Source organism: Sorex fumeus, unplaced genomic scaffold (genome assembly GCF_029834395.1).
Source record: "Sorex fumeus unplaced genomic scaffold, SorFum_2.1 ptg000058l, whole genome shotgun sequence".
Classification (NCBI taxonomy): Eukaryota; Metazoa; Chordata; class Mammalia; order Eulipotyphla; family Soricidae; genus Sorex; species Sorex fumeus.
The window spans coordinates 26,402,421-26,422,554 of NW_026606115.1; positions in this window are offsets into that span (position 1 = coordinate 26,402,421).

The window sequence follows — 20,134 nt, forward strand, 5'->3', positions numbered from 1 at the left end:
AGATCACTTGATCACTTGATCACTTGACTTCCCGTTAATGGTCGATTTGCTCGAGTGGGTGCCAGTAACGTCTCCATTGTCCTGTCATGTGCTAGTGTAGCCCAATGGCATCTGTTCACTATAGGAACACGAAGAGCCTCAAACCGATCATTCATGATCTTGATGAAGAAGTCTGACCATCTGGTAGGCGGGCGGCCACACGGTCTTTTGACATCCCCTGGAATCCAGTCGGTAACAGCTCTAGTTCAGCGGTCGTCTTTAAATCTCATTATGTGACGAGCCCATCTGATTTTTGACACCCTGGCAAACGAGACAGCGTCCCTGATTCTTGATCATCGATGGAGTTCGGAACTCCGGATTCTTTCTCTCATTTGAGTGAAACGTGATATTCTAAGCATAGCTCCTTCAATTCCTCTTTGGGAGACCCAAATAGTGTTCTCATCCTGTTTGCGTAGGGCCCAGGTCTCTGAGGCGTATGTTAATGCAGGAAGAATGGTGGAATCAAAGAGATGTACCTGGAACCGGAGGTTCTTATTCCTCTTAGCTATTTCCTCGATGTTCTTGAAGGTGTTCCAAGCCTCTCTCTTCCTCCTACGCAGCTCGGGTGCCAGGTCATTTGTCAAGCTGACTTCTCGACCTAGATACACATAGCAGTTGCATACGGAGATGGTCGTTCTATTGAGAGCGAATGGGGCGTCAGGAACAAGGCTGTTTCTCATAAACCTTGTCTTCGTAAGATTCAGCAGTAATACGACCTTTCCACACTCATGGTCGAAGTCGGCCAGCATTTGTGCCGCTTGGCTGATGTTTGATGTTATTAAAACAATGTCATCAGCAAAGCGGAGGTGGTGTAGTTGCTGACCATCTATCTTCACTCCCATTCCTTCCCATTCCAGTCATCTCATGATGTTCTCGAGGGTGGCACTGAAGAGTTTTGGTGAAATGGTATTACCCTGCCGAACCCCTCTTTTGACATCAATGATTACTTCTTTGTAGAATGGTGAGATCCTGGTAGTGAATCCGTAATACAGCTCATGGAGGATATTGATGTATTGAGCTTGAATTCCCTGATTGGCTAGGGCTTCAATGACCGCTTCTGTTTCAACAGAATCAAAGGCCTTCTTTAAATCAATGATCGTTAGACAAAGTGGAATCTAGAACTCCCGAGAAACCTCAATGAGCTTGGTTATCGTGCTATTGGTCGATGGTGCTGAATCCTTTGCAGAACCCAGCTTGCTTGCATGGTTGTCCTTCATCTAGTGTTCTGCCAATCCTATTTAGGGTGACTCGAGTGAACAACTTGTACATGACAGACAACAGGCAGGTCGGGCGATAGTTGCCAATGTCATGGATGTCTCCCTTTTTGTATAGTACTACAGTCCTGCTGGTTTTCCATTGGGACGGAACCTTGCATTCAGACAGGTAGTGTGTGAAGAGCCGAGCCAGCGTATTGATGAGTACTGACGGCAGGTTGTTCAGGTGTTCAGGTCTCACCTTGTCTGGACCGGGTGCTGTTCGTTTCTTTACTGACGAAATGGCGTGTTGGATTTCGGAAGGAAGAACACTGGGAACGACATATCCATTCTGTGGAATTTGGTATGTCGGCAGGTGGACATGTCTATTGAAGAGATTTGAGTAGAAGTCATGGATAATCTTCTCCGTTGCCATTCTGGAAGATGTGATAGATCCATCAGGATGTCGGAGGGCAGTCATCTTGGTCTTGTAGTTGGCGAAGGACAGGCGGGCATTACGAATACTTTTCCCAGCTTCTGCCGCATCTACCAGCACTTCTGCTCTTCTTTCTTTGAGGTCTTCCTTGATCGCATCTCTGCACTGCTTTGCGAGCTCGGATGTTCGCTTGCGGTTGCCTGAGTCATGTGCCAAACCACTTTGGCGAATAAGCTCAAGAGTTTTTGAAGACAGGCATTTTTTGTGGCTATCTCTCTCAGCGTTCCTCGCACAATCATGGAGGTGCTGAACCAGTCGATCGTATTGCTCGTCAATGTTGTCAACAATAGCATCTTCCCATGTTGCCACAATAGTCCCAAAGAGCTCCCAGTTGGTGGTCGTTCTGGGAGTTCTCTTTTTAAACTTTGCAGCCCTTTCTCCCGGCTCTATGAAGTAGAATTTTGCTCGAAGGAGAAGGTGGTCTGATCCCGTTTGGAATTTTGGGAAAATAGCGACATCAGTCAGGCAAATCCCTCGATTGAATATGACGTGGTCTATTTCGTTGTGGAATCGTCCACCGGGAGACTCCCATGTCCAACGTTTAGATTCGGCCTTCTGGAACTGTAAGTTACCGTGGATGGTCTTGGTCGACATGATGAACTCAGACAGTCTCTCACCCTGTTCGTTCCATTCTAGGCTAGGGGTCACAATATGAAGTTCTTAATTTGTTCTTCTCTGTCCTATCTTGGCATTAAGATCACCCAAAATGACCTTGTAGAAGGTGTGGTCTTCTTTATAGACTTCTCCAGCTCCATGTAGAACTTCTTAATTTCTCCTTCATCCTAAGTAGATGTTGGTGCATAGACAACGAAGATAAAAACTGCTGGCAGTGAGCCACATCTATTCAAATTTTAACGTCCGATTCGGGTTGTTAGACATTTGAATGAATCAATGCTGATGGCCAAGTTTGTGTTGACAAGGACACCAACGCCTCCGACACCTCTTTTATCACATGTTTTGAGGTACAATTCTTCTCCATTGTCTAAAACGGCATGAGATTAGTGCCTTCTTGTCTCCTCAGACCCATGATGTCGTACTTGATTCTTCGCGCTTTTACCATCAGGTCCTTGATGGATGCACCTGATGCTAGCGTACGTGCATTGAAAGTACAGACGATCATTTTTGTATTTCTTCATTGTGGAAGCCTAGTTCGACCTTGAGATTTTATCAGCCTCTCCTTTCTCATCCTTCTCAATGCTGCCATATTGGTGAAGCCTTCAGGGTCAATGGAATGAGACCCATTGTAATTACTGGTTTTGGCATATCGAATACACAACGGATAGCTTGCGAGGCTCTGCAGTGCGGGCGGAATACTTTCGGTAGCTTGCCAGGCTTTCCGAGAGGGATAGAGGCTTTTGGGGCGACCTCTAATCGCCCTTGTAGGTGTTACCATATTTGAACTGTATCAAATATGGTATGGCAATTCCGGAAGATGGGTATTTAGTGTCTTATAATGTGTCGCGTGGCTGCTAGGGCTGTGCGGTTCTGGAAAGCGTCCTGGATTGTGGCGGCAGCTAGGTAGTGGAAGTAGTGAAGTTCTCCATGTAGAACTTCTCAATTTCTCCTTCATCATAATTGTATGTTGGTGCGTAGACAATGGAAATAGAAACTGCTGTCAGTGAGCCACATCTATTCAAGTGTAATCATCCAATTTGGGTTGTTAGGCATTCGAATAAATCAATGCTCATGGCCAAGTTCGCATTGACAAGGACACCGACACCACTAATGACTCTTTTGTTGCATGATCCGAGGAACAGTTTTTCTGCAGTGTTGAAAATGGCATGATGTGATTTATGCCTTCTCATCTCGGTCAGACCATTGATGTTGTACTTAATCTTTCGTGCTTGTACCATCAAGTTCTAGAAGCATGCATATGATGAAAGTGTAAGTGCTTTTAAAGTACAGACAGAAATTATGTCCTACTTTGTTTAAGGCAGCCTACTTCGGCCTTGAGATTTTATCAGCCTCTTCTTCCTCATCCTTCTTACCGATGCCATATTTTTGTCTATTTCAGGGTCAGTGGAGTGAGACCCGTTGTATTTACTGGTTTTGGAATATCGAATATGCCACAGATAGCTTGCCAGGCTCTGCTGTGACTGCCTCCAACATCCTGATGGATCTATCACATCTTACAGAAGGGCAATGGAGATTATCCATGACTTCTACTTGGATCTCTTCAATAGCCACGTCCACCTGCCCACATACAAAATTCCACAGAATGGATATGTTGTTCCCAATGTTCTCCCTTGTGAAATCTGACATGCCATTTCATCCATAAAGACTTGATCAGCACCCGGCCAAGACAAGTTACGACCCAAACACCTTCAGAACCTGCCGTCAGTACTAATCAGTACACTGGCTCAGCTCTTCACATGCTACCTGTCTGAATGCAAATTTCCTTCCCAATGGAAAAGCAACAGGACTGTACCATTGTAGAAGAAGGGACATTGGCAAATATCACCCGATCTGCCTGTTGTCTGTCATCTGCAAGCTGTTCACTCAAGTAATCCTGAATAGGATTGGCAGAACACTAGATGAAGAATAACCATGCGAGTAAGTCGGGTTCCAAAAAGGATTCAGCATAATCGACCATATCCACATGATAACCCAGCTTATTGAGGTTTCTCGGGAGTTCAAGATGCCACTCTGTTTAAGGTTTATTGATTTACAGAAGGCCTTTGATCTGTTGAAACTGAAGCAATCATCAAAGCGTAGGCAAACAGGGCGTTCAAACTCAATACATCAGGATCCTCTGTGTATTACGGATTCACTACCAGGATCCCACCATTCTACAAGGAAGTGATCATCCATGTCAAGAGAGGGGTTCGTCAGGGTGATACCATTTCACCGAAACTCTTCAGTTCCATCCACGAGAATGTCATGCGATGACTGAAATGGGAAGGAATGTTAGTGAAGATAGATGGTCGGCAACTACACCACCTCTGCTTCGCTGATGACATTGTTCTAATCACACTAATCATTAGCCAAGCATCACAAATGCTGGCTGACTTGGACCATGAGTGTGGAAAAGTCAGTCTACAGTTGAATCTCATGAAGACAATGTTTATGAGAAATGGTATCGTTTCTGACGTTCCATTTCCTTTCAATGGAACAAACATCTCCAAAATGCAACAGGGCATTTCCTTTTGTTCTCTCTCTCTTATCGGGTGTTGTGGTTTGCAAAAGAGGCAATGGGTGACAATCATGTTTGGTCTATATTATACTTTCAGCATGTTTCTCCCATCCTGGGAGGATCCTCCCAACACTTTTATTTGGTGTTCTCTTCTCTATCTGAGCTCCCTTTCCCCCTAGCATGTGTGGTTGGCCTCCAAGCCATAGAGTCAAATTCCTGGTACTAATCTCGGCCATTCTTGTGTGTTAGTCTCCTTAATCATGGTCACGGTCACGGTCAGGTCATGGTCCTCCCGTTGTTCATTGATTTGCTCGAGCGGGCCCAGTAACATTGTGAGACTTTTTACTGTGTTTGGCATATAGAATACATCATGGGGAGCTAGCCAGGCTTTGCTGTGTGGGCGAGATACACTGGGTACCTTACCGGGCTCTCTGAGAGGAATGGAGGAATCAAACTCGGGTCAGTCATGTTGGCTCCGTGTAAGGTAAACGCCTTACCCACTGTGCTATCACTCCAGCCCCAGTCTCCTTAATAAAATAAATATATAGATACACAGGTCATATTCAATCAAATAACAACCAGCCTGTTATTCGTCAATTGCCTAGAGCAGGCCCCAGTAACATCTCTTCGTCCTAGCCCTGAGATTTTTTTTAAAAAGTGTCATATTCAAGGCTCTTTCAGAGTTAGGAGAATGAGACCCTTCATTGTTACTGGTATTTGGCATATTGGGTACGCCACGGGGAGTTTGACAGACTCTGCCGTGTGGGCAGGTTATATTTGGTAGCCTGCCAGTTTGTCTAAAGTAGGAATGAGATGATAAGATGGGAGCTGAGTTTTATAGTCTCTGAATCTTGGCTGTTGATGGGATTACACGGGGCCAGCGGGCCAGTTGGTGGGTGTGACCCCCGCCTACTGGAATTTGGAGGATCTGAGTGGAGGATGCCCAGCCCCAATCCGAGTAGGCCTGGAGATCTCGGCCCCGGAACCCCCGTGGCTTTGTCCCTCTGCCGGTACCTTCACGTGTGCGGAGAGTGGTCTCAGCATGGTGGTGGCTGGTTCTGGAGGTCTTCAGCTGCCGGAGCCCTGGTCAGGGTGGGGAGGGAAACTCAACCAGCTCCCCTCCAAGGGGCCCCGGCGAGGACAGCCAGGCGCGGGGGCAGGAGACTCAGGTCATATTATGCTTGCATTAGTAGTGAATGCTTTCATCCACCTGTAGAATTACTATGAAAATACCATCTCCAAAGAAAAACTACTGAACAACAATATAGTCATATCTCAAATACATTGAACGTTATTGGTTACGTTATCTTAAATGGTGAATAAATTCTAAGTTTTTAACAAACAAAACAGCACTATCTTCTATTTATACATTATACATTAGGTACATTACTGGGCATTTTAGTATATATTAAAACTGTGTGAAGTCCTTGTCTATAAAATGACTTTGAGCTCTCTACTTAAAGAATTATAAAAATGTTTGTCTGGGGCCAGAGAGATACTGAAACTCCTAAGGTGCTTTTCTTGCAAGCAGCTTACCTGTGTTCAGTGCCTGGCACCATATTGTTAGAAGTGATCTCTGAGCACAGAGCCAGGATCCCTAAACAAAGCCAAGTGTGGCCACTAATCAAACAAAAATCATTTGTTTTATGTCAGAGTTAAATAAATATCTGATGGTCCATTCAGGGATAGTGAGAAACATGGTTCAATAAACCTTAGTTATAAGATTGTGTTTAGAAAGTCTAACCAACCTAAGTCTCTTGTATTAATCCTACTTTATCCCCAATGAAAAATAAAATAGGCATAAGAATTGCTAGATTATCATATAATAATAAAATATACTATATAATGATATGTAATAAAAATGATATATGATACAAAAAGTGTATGTCCTTTAAGAAGATAAAACAATTTAAAATACATGCATATAAATAACATAACCTCATGATATGTTAATTGAAAAATATAATGTAAATTTAATAAATCCACAATCATAATGGTAGATTTTACGAACTTTTCTTGGTAAATAATATAATAAGAAGATAAGTGTCAGTATATTTAGGAGCTATAACAAAATAACATTCTGAGTTATTTTTGTATGTATGTGTGTATGTATTTATTTATTTTTGTGTTTTGAGTCACACCGGGTGATGTACATGAGTTATTCCTGGCTCTGCACTAAGGAATTATTCCTGGCATGCTCGGGGTCCAAATGGGATGCTGGGAAATAAAAAAGGGTTGGCCGCATGCAAGGCAAATGCCCTACCCACTGTGCTATAGCTCCAGCCCCAAATTTATTAATTTATTTTTTAAGATAGGTGTACTGCTATTTATTCAGCCATTGATTAAGCTGATTAAATTGTGCATGAACTCCACATTACTTTTTTTAATGAATCACGGAGAGATAGTTACAAAGCTTTTATGTTCAAGATTCAGCCTTACAATGATCGAACACCCATCCCTCCATAAGTGCACACTTTAAACCACAATGTCCCAAATGTATCCCCCCCCCCATCCCAGTCCTAACCCTACCTCCATGGCAGGCAATTTTCCTAATACTCTCTCTCTACTTTTGGCATTATGTTTTGCTAGAATTTTTCCACCACCACTCAAGCCTGCTGGTCAGGGGCAAATGCTAGACCATTTATTTCATGGGCTGGAGCGATAGCACAGCGGTAGGGCGTTTGCCTTGCACGCAGCCAACATGGCCGACCCGAGTTTGATTCCTCCGCCCCTCTTGGAGAGCCTGGCAAGCTACCAAGAGTATCTTGCCCGCACTGCAGAGCCTGGCAAGCTCCCCGTGACATATTCGATATGCCAAACACAGTAACAACAAAGTCTCCAATGGAGACGTTACTGGGCCCGCTCGAGCAAATCGATGATCAACGGGAGGGCCTTTACTTTACTTATTGTCCATTGCTCGTTTTGAGTATATTGGGTACCATGGTGACATGCTTCTGGAACCCTAGATTGTAAATGGTTGGGCAATAATCCATTTTGGGATTCAATTGGGCGTCTCTGGACTAGGGCTGTTGGTGCGCTAAGATGTTGCAGAGGCATGTTGTGGGTGTGACAGCCAGGCCGATGAGTGGACAGGGAGCCAGGGAGGTGGTGCCCTAGTGAACTTGGCTCAGTATGGGGCCTGGAGAGATCTCTAGCTCTGTAGTGTCTACCAAGATTGCTTGATGTGTCTCTGGACCAGGGCTGTTGGTGTGCTAAGGTGGTGTCCTCAGACACATTGTGGACTCACAGGTAGGCCAAAAAGTGGGAGGGGAGCCAGGGAGGGAAAGCCCAGTGCCTCTGCTGCCATGCGGCATGGATATTTAGTCCTGGAACCCACATAGCTGGACCTTGTTTGTGGAAGTTTTTGGTCACCGGGATTATATCTGGAGTAGGAAGGGAGACTGCACCTGCTCCATCTGGGGTGCCCCGGTGAAATTGACTCAGTGTGTGGCCCAGAGAGATCTCCAGTTCTCTGGTGTCTTCAGGGACTTGCTGCTGTGTCTCTGGCGTTTGACCTTTTTTGAGGTTTAATTATGAGGTTTAATTATGGGTTCTGAAACAAGGCCAGTAATAAAGTTTACAGGGTGGCGCTGGAGTTGGTTCATGGGATGACTGCCAGTACTTCCATGTGTATTGGGAAGTGAGAGGAGGTAGCCCACCCCAACTCCGTGAAAACCTGGATATTTGAGTCTCAAAACCCGCATACCAGAATTTTCAGCAGATTTTATCTTGGTGAGATCCATCCTGAGACGGCAGAATTAGGCCAGGGCTGTGGCAGCGATTTTAGATTGTGGATGCAAGTAGCTGTTGAAGGCTTTGTTTGGGCGAGCCATGAGGCCAACCTGCTCCCCTCAGATTTAACCCAGTCTGTTAAACCATGTGCACATCCGAGATTAACTGTGACTTTGGTCTCGTTTGAGATTATTTATGGGTCTCTGAAATAAATAAAATTGTATAGCTCAGCCGGAGGAGATTTGTGGACATGGCTCCCATATACCTAAAGTTTGGCCGTTTAACTTCTTGATAAACTTGGTCCAAGTTGTTGGGGTCTGGCTAAAGTCACAGTGGCAATTTTGGGGTGTCAGGAAGTCTGAAGAAACCATCAGGCTGCTGATGCACTTGCCCCGCAGGTAAAGGTTGACCTGTTGGCAGCATCATACCCCCCACTGGGTTATTTATTAAGAAACATTTATATTATTGGAGACTGGAAATTCTAAGATCAGGACACTGACATATTTGTTTTTTGGAGAGGACCCACTTACTCTAACCTCCAGTGGCAAAAATACACTAAAGAGGTGTGTGGGGTCTCTCATAAAACCACCCCCAAAATGGAATAAAATTTATAGATCTGATGGTCATGTATATTCATCTATCTCTCCCAATTCGAAGTAACAATTTAATTTATAAACTTAGAGGTTTCATAGTTTAATAGTTAAGAATGGAACTTTTCAGTTTTGATTGGTACTCATTTAATTTGTTTATCATTTTTCTTTACTCACGTGATAATCCTACTTTACCTTTCTCAACACTTCTTTCTTCTTGCCTGTACCGTATAAAACCTTTTGTGTACATATTAGACCTATACATTTGTCTATTAAGCATTATTTATGTATTTATTTGCATTATTTTACTTAAAATATATTTATGTAAGCATAGTGAGTTACAATACTCTTAAAAATAGAATTTCCCAGGATGGGAGAAGTATGCTAAAAGTAGATTATAGACCAAACATGATTGCCGTTCATTGCCTCTTTTGAAAACCACAACACCCAATAGGAGAGAGAGAACAAAAGGGAATGCCCTGCCACAGAGGCGGGGGGGATGGGGGGATGGGGGGCGAGAGGGATACTGGGATCCGTGGTGGTGGGAAATGGGCACTGGTGGAGGGCTGGGTATTTGATAATTTTATAATTAAAACCCAAGCATAAAAATTTGTAAGTCTACAACTGTACCTCATGGTGTTTCACTAATAAAAAATTTTAAAAAATTGAATTTCAGTCATGTAATATTCCAATTACAAAGTCACAATCAGTGTCAGCATCCTCCCGCTAATTTTCCAAGGTTTTCTACCACTCCTTATCAAACCCATTTTAAAAAATTTAATTATTATAGTCTGGAACACATGATTGTTATAGTATTGACTTTTACAAAATAAGTGTATGAAGTCATCTCAAAATTATGTATACATAAATATGGATAGGGTACTATATTATTTTTAAACATTTTTACCAAAGCATTTTGCTTTCCATTACTGTTAATGATAGAGTATCAACTTTCCAGCATGACACCCACAACCGCAGTGTCCCCTTGCCTTCACCAATGTCCAAAGGTTCCAAACATCCCCAAGTACTCCCCTAGCTCATCACATTTTAACTATTTAGTGTAAATGACCTGTTAATCTTGTTACCTTATCAATAAAAAATGGATATGAGACTGATGTGTGCATAAATTTTTTATTCTAGTTGAATGTGAGCCTTTATCTGTTAAATTTTCTCATGAATTTTTCCCATTATGATGCTTGCTATTGATATTCATTTTTATCACATCTCATAGTTTAAGAGCCTTTTTCTATTTAATACATTTGCATATATTTCTCTTGTATGTGATTATATAGTCTATTTCTTTAAAGATTAGGAACTTATCTCCTTTCCATGCTGATATAAATTTGCCATTTTATAGTTTGCTTTCCTCAAGCTCTGAATTCACACTGTTGAAACTGCTTAACACTGCTCTGGGCTAAAACTGCAGATCAATCTATTTTCTACTAACTTGATTTCTGCCTCAATTCTGTTGTTGTTTGTAAACCTTATATAGCAGTTTTATAACAGAGCCTCTGCTTTGATAATATGCCTAGTACTCTGGTATTTTAAGACTGGAACTTTGTGATATTTGTCTCATAGAAAATGTTTGGAATGGTTTCTGATTCTTCAATTTCCTGGAAAACCTTTAAAAGGATTGGGAGTAAGTCCTCTTTACAGATTTGTAAGAATTCACTAGTGAATCTATCTGGGCCAGATAGATTTTTGCTTTTGGGGAGACTTTTATGGGCATTCCTCAAAAAACTACTAAAAATTGATCTTCCATATGACCCAGCAATACTGTTTCTGGGAATATATCACGAGGGTGCAAAAAAAAACACAGTAGAAATGACCTCTGAACCTGTATGTTCATTGCAGCACTGTTCACCATAGCCAGAATACGGAAAAAACCCAAGTGCCTGAGAACAGAAGGTCAAGGAAACTATGGTACATCTACACAATGGAATACTATGCAGCTGTTAGGAACAATTAAGTCATGAAATTTGCTTATAAGTCGATGAACATGGAGAGTATTATGCTTAGTGAAATGAGTCAGAAAGAGAGGGACAGAAAGAGAATGACTGCATTCATTTGTGGAATATAAAATAGCATAATTTGAGACTAATACCCAAAGACAGTAGAGACAAGGGCCAGGAAGATTGCTCCATGGTTGAAAGCCTGCCTTATGAGGTTGGGTAAAAGGCAGCTTGGATAGAGAAGGGATCAATAAGTCAATGATAGTTAGAGGGCTCGCTTGGCATGGGAGATGTATGCTGAAAGTAGATAAAAGACCAAATATGATGGCCTCTCAGTATCTGTATTGCAAATCATAATGCCCTAATGTAGAGAGAGAGAGTAAGAAATTGTCTGCCATAGATGCAGGGGACTAGAGCTGGACTAGAGCCGTTACCAACTGGATTCCACAGGATGTCAAAAGATCGAGTGGCCACCCACCTATGAGATGGTCAGACTTCTTCGTCAAGACCCTGAACAATCCGTTTGAGGCTCTTCGTGTTCCTAGAATGAGCAGACGCCATTGGGCTACACTAGCACGTGACAGGGACAAATGGAGACGTTACTGGTGCCCGCTCAAGCAAATCGATGAGTAACGGGATGTCAAGTAAACAAGTGATCAAGATGCAGGTGGTTGGGGTCACGTGGGGGTGGCAGGAGTGATACTGGCAACATTGGTGATGGAAAATGTACACTGTGGAAGGATGGATGTTCATCATTGTATAACTGAAACTCAATCATGAAAGCTTTGTAACTGTATCTCATAGTGATTCAATAAAAAAGAGTGTTAAAAAATACTGGACCTTTAATCTGAACTTTCAGGAACTTGAATTTTGTGTTTGAAGTCCACATTAGTAGGGGTCAGAGAGATAATAAAGCTGGCAGGGCGATTGCCTTGCATGTGCTTGTCCTGGTTTCAATTTCTCACACCCCATATAGTTCTCTGAGCCAGGATGGAGTGACCTGTTAGTGTAGAGCTAGGAGTAAGCCCTGAGCACCTTATGGGTCGGTTCCAAAACAAAAACCAAATAAAGTCCAGCTTAGCAAATGGAACTAAAAAATCACTCCTGCAGCAACTCCAGACATCTCTCTCTTATTATTATTATTATTATTATTATTATTATTTGGTTTTAGGCCTAATCCTTTTGTGTTTAGGGTTTACTCATTTCTTTGCACTAGGGATCACTTCTGGTGGGTCACAGGGGACATTATTTTGTGCTGAGTATCAAACCTGGGCCAGGCATGTGCTATGCAAGTGCTCTACCTGTCAGGCCCAAAAGCCTATCTCTCTTACCCATCTAATTGCTGTTCTTTGCCTGTGTACCATATCATTGGCACCTGAACCTTTCCCTTCTTTCCCCTAAAACTAGCTACTTATCCAAGCTGCACTCTTTTAACTCTGGTTTCTCCAAATATTTGTCTGGCTTGCTGGATTTCTTCTCCATCGCCTTTAATTGTATCTGCCTTGCCCTTATGTAGTGAATAACTTCTACCTTTAGATACTATACACATGACTTTTGTTGATACTACATTTCAATTTTTAAAACATAACCACATAATTGAATAAAATATACTTTGTCAGGAAAACTTCAAATATTATCTGGAATTTGTTGTAAATGTGGAATGTGACAATGAATCATAATCTATTGATTTAATTTATTACCATATCTATAACCAACTGGCACATTTATTATCTTCATTGTTGCATATATAATAATTTTATAATACCTTCAGAACATATAATGATTTCATTCTATTTCTAGATATTCATTCCATAATTAGTCTCCCTCATTTAGTTAAAAATCAAAGAACTATGACAACTAGCAGAGCATGTAACTATGAGTTTGAATACTCTCATCTCAATTTAACATTTCTAGCATTTTAAAATTTATCCAATTTACATTTTCCACTATTTACTCATTAGTGCTTTAAGTTTTTTTTGTATCAGAAACAATGCTCAGGTATATTATGTTTGTAGTAACTACTATGGAGACTTTCTTTTTCTTTCCTTTTTGTGTTTTGCTACAGCAGTGCCAAGAATTAAACCCAGGGTCTCATAGATGTAAGGCAAGTGCCCTACAACAGAGAAACATCCCAGACCCTTTTATTTATTTTTCTGAGTCACTCATTGTACTTTCTATATTTTTGGTATGCAGGAAAACATTTTATTTACTTTGTGGCTTTCTTTTACAACTCTGACTAAATAGGTTTTTACCTCTGGTACTTTGGGGTTGACTTACTTAGATTTAGGTGACACATATATAAGCAAAAAAATATCTAGTATCTTATTTTATTACATGAACATTTAATTATTTATTCTCCACCCCGATAACCATAGCCTATATCCCTAATTAAGAAATAATTGGACATACATGCTTCCTGCGCTGCCATCCCAGGTGAGGCTTGCTTTTGACTGATGATACTGGGCATGTTTCAGAACGGGAAGTACAATCCCTTCCTACCGGTGGGTCACATCAGCCTCCATACCCAACCTGTACCATATTAAGGGACCAAACCAAAGCTCCTGAAGTTACAGATATGTACAACACACATATACTGCCAATTGTTATTCTTTTGGTCAATCTTTGAGAACAGGAAAATAAGTAAGAGAACAACATTCAGCCTAATTCTTCAGTGTCTTCCAGTGGGGTTACAGAAAGACCATTATAATACCAATGGGGAAAACACAAGAAGTCCACCAAGTTCAATAAGGAAAAACTCTTTCACTGGAGACACATATGCGAATCAACAAAGTAAATCTGACAGTGACACCATGATAAGAATGTTTAATAACCTCAAAGAAACTGTGTCACAGAATGTCAGAAAAGCACAAAAATCTGTAAATGGTGAAATGAGAGAACTACTACAATGAGAAATGTCAGAATTTGTGAGCGTAGTAGGTGATATAAAAACTCAGTAGAAGCTCTGAAGAACAAAATGACAGCAAAAAATCAAGATGCTCTAAGGAGGAGAAAAGAAGGAGAAAACCACTAGAAAACAGCCAAAAGTGGAAAATAGCCTTTGAAAAGAAAGAAACAGCATACTGGAGAACTAAAGAATAAATTCAATAGGAACAATATGAAAATCATCGGAGTCACTGAAGAACAGGAAGATAAGTGAGATGAAGAAAAAATAGTTAAATAATTCATTGATAAGATAGAATCTCCCAGAATTGAGGATGATAGGCACTGAGATCCAGAAGGCCCAGAGTTCCAGCCAAAATAAACCCAATTAGAAAAACTCCAAGACACACGCTCAAAATGACAAAATCCAAATATAGAGACAGAGTATTGAAAGCTGCAAGATCCAAAAGGAACTTATATACAAAGGAAAGCCCATATGCATATATTGCAGATCTATCAAATGAGATACTATGAGAAGAGAATGAACAGACATAGTACAAACATTCAACGAAATGAACACGTTGCCAGGAATATAGCTAGACTATCATTAAGATTTGAAGAAATGAAACAGATCTTCATGGACAGCATCAGTTCAAGGAATTCACACCTTTGAAACTAGTTTTGTAAAAAGCATTAAAAGAGCTCCTTTAAACCAGTTGCCCCCCACGAGCAGCTCTCCAGCACGGCCACGGCCCCAGAAGCACAAGGACTTAATGCAGAAAACCAGCAGCTTAGAGCAGAAAAGCGAACGGACTATGCGTTAATCCACGCCATCATGCCTGCCCGGAGGGGAAAGGGTGTTGCTCCCTTCGCCCTCTCCTCTCTGGAAAGAAAGATGGTGGCACGGCCACGACTCCAGAGCACAGAAACCAATCTCTTATCTGACTTTTAGCAGAAATACTTCCAGGGTTAAGAAGTAAAATAGCAGAAATCCAAAACCGTGCGGCCGCTATTGTGGCTGCATGACAACATTTAATTCTCGAACCCAGCTGTAGAAAGCAAATCATTTCACAACGCTTTTTCAGCATGTCTGATTGGGGGGGGGGGGTAAACTCTAAATAATAATGGTGCATCTTTTATCGAAACAATGAATCTAGTCAAAGTAGATAGAGTGTTAACTAGAACTCCTCTGCCTCACAGGAATTGGGAGGTGTGGGAGGTGGGGTTTTATTGGGGTTTGTGGTAAAAAGTAAGTATTGGTAAAGGGAAATGTGTTTGATATTTGCATGACTGAGACCTAAACCTGAAAGCTTTGTAACTTTTCCCACAGTGATTCAATAAATAAATAAATTATTTAGAAAAATAAATAAAAAATAAAAGAGCTCCGTTAAGAGGTCAAAGAATTAAGGCAGTTTCCTTGTATGCAGTTGACCAGCATTTGATCCCTGGCATCACATACGGTCCCCTAATCACTGACCAGGAATGATTCCTTAGTGCAGAGCCCGAAATAGCCCCTAAATTTTCTAGGTGTGACACAAAACCAAACAATGAAGAACTTTAAAACACAGAAGAGAGTGGGGCTGAAACAATAGCACAGCGGGTAGGGCTTTTGCCTTGCACGCAGCCGACCTGGGTTTGATTCCCAGCATCCAATATGGTACCCCAAGCACTGTCAGGAGTAATTCCTGAGTGCAGAACAAGGAATAATCCCTATGCATCGTTCGGTGTGACTGCAAAAAATATATAGGAGAAATCCTTCAACATGTGGTATTGAGTATGGCACTCACTGATGGTGCATATGATAGTAGTATACTTGATTAAGAAAGGTTAAATACATGTAGCAGTCAATCAAAATTGTTTTATTTTCTCATAATTCTATTTTCCATCCTTATATTTTATTTTAACAAGTAATATGAAACAAAAGTTTTTTTTTTAATCTACCTGCCTACGGGCAGACTGGGGCATGGGAGGGAACCTGGTTGCGCTAGTGGTAGGATTGGTGTTGGAACATTGTATGCCTGAAATAACTCTATTATACAGAATTATTTTTTACATTTTAATTTTTTATTTATTTTTATTTTTTAGTAAATCACAGTGTGGTATAGTTACAGACTTATAAACTTCCATGCTTATGTTTTAGTCATACATTTATCGAGTACACATCCCTCCACCAGTGCCCATTCTCCACCACCAAAGTTCCTAGTATCCCTCGCATCTCCCCCACATTCCCCCTGCCCCCTCCCAACCTCCCCATCCCCCACCCCACCTCTGTGGCAGGTGCATTACCTTTTATTCTCTCTCTCCTTTAGGGTGTTTTATACACAATTTTTAAAATCAATGTATTAATTAAAATTTTTAAACAATGGAATAAAGGAGAAAATACACAGATAGGATAGTGCCATATTCTTCCTCATTAACTTATGTTTTTAAGAAAACTTAAGCTACACTGTGGGAGAAGATATAAATATAAACAGCAGTTGACTTATCCAAAATATGTAAAGAGCTTTCAGATCAATAAAAAAGACAATAAGACAAAATATGCAAAATGTATGAAATAGTACTTCGCAAATACGAAAATAAAAACATATAAAAACATACTTATCTTCATTCGTCAACAAGAAAATAAAAATGAACCTTCACTAAACCACCACAAAAAATAGAGTTGAACAATAAAAAGAAAAGACTTGTCATTTTTAATAGTAATTTTTTAAGACACCACAATAATATTCTAGTTAGTTTTTAAATTTTAATTAATTTTTCGGAGTTGGTCGTTCCATTGAGAGCGAATGGGGCGTCAGGAACAAGGCTGTTTCTCATAAACATTGTCTTCGTAAGATTCAGCTGTAGTCCTACCTTTCCACACTCACGGTCAAAGTCGGCCAGCATTTGTGCCGCTTGGCTGATGTTTGGTGTTATTAAAACAATGTCAATGTCAATGTTTGTCCCTGGACAAACTTGCAGGCTATCGCATATAGCCTGCCCACAGGGCAGAGTCTGGCAAACTCCCCGTGGCGTACCAAATATGCCAAATACCAGTAACAATGATGGGTCTTATTCTCCTAAAGAGCCTTGAATATAATCTCAGGGCTAGGATGAAAGAGACGTTACTGGGGCCTGCTCGAGGCAATCGACGAATAACAGGATGATGAATGAATGAATAAATGAAAACTGTCATCAGCAAAGCGGAGGTGGTGTAGATGCCGACCATCTATCTTCACTCCCATTCCTTCCCATTCCAGTCGTCGCATGATGTTCTCGAGGGTGGCACTGAAGAGTTTCGGTGAAATGGTATCACCCTGCCGCACCCCTCTCTTGACATCTTCTCAATGGAACGACCATCTCCAAATGCAACAGCTATGTGTACCTAGGTCGAGAGGTCAACATGACAAATGACCTGGCACCCGAGCTGCGCAGGAGGAAGAGAGCGGCTTGGAACGCCTTCAAGAACGTTGAAGAAATAGCTAAGAGGACGAAGAACCTCCGGCTCCGGGCACATCTCTTTGATTCCACTGTTCTTCCTGCATTAACATATGCCTCAGAGACCTGGGCCCTACGCAAACAAGTTGAGAACGCTATTCAGGTCTCCCAAAGAAGAATAGAAAGAGCTATGCTTGGAATATCACGTTTCACTCAAATGAGAGAAAGAATCCGGAGTTCTGACATCCGTTGACGATCAAGAATCAGGGACGCTGTCTCATTTGCCAAGGTGTCGAAAATCAGATGGGCTGGTCACGTAATGAGATTTAAAGATGACCGCTGGACTAGAGCTGTTACCAACTGGATTCCACGGGATGTCAAAAGACCACGTGGCCGCCCACCTTCCAGATGGTCAGACTTCTTCGTCAAGATCATGAACGATCGGTTTGAGGCCCTTCATGTTCCCGGAGCGAACAGATGCCATTGGGCTACACTAGCACGCGACAGGGACAAATGGAGACGTTACTGGCGCCCACTCGAGCAAATCGATGACTAACGGGAAGTTAAGTGATTAAGTGATTAATTGAATTAATTTTTGGTTTTTGGTCACACCCAGCTGTGCCCAGTGATCCTGAATCTGCCCCCAGGGATCATTCTTGGCAGGCTCAGGGGACCATATCTGTTGCCAGGATTCAAACCAGATTTGCTGCATGCAAGGGAAATACCCTACCCACTGTACTATCATCACTCTAGCCTGAGCTATGATTACTGAAAATCTATTTTAGGTTGTTCTTAACGTTAAAGATATTAATTTTAGCTGTACTTATTCATTAAATATATTATTTACTTTATTTTTTAATGTGCCCTTTTAATGTTAAGAAAAAAAACATTTATCTTTGTTCATTAAAAAATATGCTGAATGCAGTACTACTTGGAAGCTATTGAAAACAAAATTAAAAGTATTTACCATTAATACATAATTCTAATCTGTATTAATGGAATAAATAATAACTATCATGGTATAGTTAGTACTTAAAATGTGTTCTAATGTTCTATTAAGATTTTAAGATTTTATTCAGGTTATGCACACACAATTTACATAATATTATAACAGGTAGTATATAATATATATGTACATTGCACACACTATATTTTTACTTCCTTTATTAATTCTTGAAAATTTTAATTAAAACCACAACACGCAAAAGGAGAGAGAGAACAAAAGGGAATACCCTGCCACAGAGGCAGGGTGGGATGGCGGGTAGGGGGGTGGGAGGGATACTGGAACCTGTGGTGGTGGAAAATGGGCACTAGTGGAGGGATGGGTGTTTGATCATTGTACAATTGAAACCCAAGCACAAAAATTTGTAAATCTACAACTGTACCTCATGGTGTTTCACTAACAAAAATTTTAAAAAAAATGTAAATGATTTTTAAAAAATTTAAAACCCAGCTCCTGGAAGAGAACAGAGCAGAGTCTCTTGGACCCGTGCCTGGCTGTCCTCGCCGGGGCCCCTTGGAGGGGAGCAGGTTGAGTTTCCCTCCCCGCCCTGACCAGGGCTCCGGCAGCCGAAGACCTCCAGAACCAGACACCACCATGCTGAGACCACTCTCCGCACACGTGAAGGTACTGGCAAAGGAACAAAGGCATGCGGGTCCCGGGACTGAGATCTCCAAGCCTACTCGGATCAGGGCTGAGCATCCTCCACCCAGATCCTCCAAATTCCAGTAGGTGGGGGTCACACCCACCAACTGGCCCCCTGGTGCCGTGTAATCCCATCAATGGCCAAGATTCAGAGACTATAAAACCCAGCTCCCATCTTATTGTCTCATTCCTATTTTGGACAAACTGGCAGGCTACCGAATGTAACCTGCCCACATGGCAGAGTCTGGTAAACTCCCCGTGGCGTAACCAATATGCCAAATACCAGTAACAATGATGGGTCTCATTCTCCTAACTCTGAAAGAGCCTTGAATATGGTACTTTTTTAAAAATCTCAGGGCTAGGATGAAGGATATGTTACTGGGGCCTGCTCTAGGCAATCGACGTATAACAGGATGGCCGCGATCATCGTGATTGTGATCGTAAATGATGGAGAATGGGCACTGGTGGAGGGATGGGTACTGAACCATTGTATAACTGAAACCCAAGCACAAAAATTGGTAAGTCTACAACTGTACCTCATGGTGTTTCACTAATAAAAATTTTTAAACAATTAATTAAAAAACATAGTTTAAAACGTTATTGTTAGTTGAGTTTTAGGTTTATAATATTTCAAGATGAGACCAACATCCTGTGTCAACTTTTCTCCATTAGTGTTCCCATACTCCATTTCCATTCCCCATCACTTCCCCCAAATGTCCACCAATCCACTGCCTGACACCTTGACAGGCACATTACAAAGTTTGGTGGTTGTAGTTTAGATCTCATGTTTTCAGTGTTGAGTCTGTACTTTGGAAATATGGATATACCACTCTTCCATATCATTAGTATAACCAAAGCCTTTACCCTGATACTCATTTGTTTCACTTCTCTTCTTCCTCCCCCCTTGATTTCTTTCTTTTTCTGTCCTTCTACTCCATAAGTTCTGGAGTCAGGGTTGATCTGTGCACCCTCTCTTTGCTACATTGCATTTCTCCATTCAGTTATTTTATACAGCACAGGTTACTTACATCATCTTGTAAAAACTATTTTTGCAAAA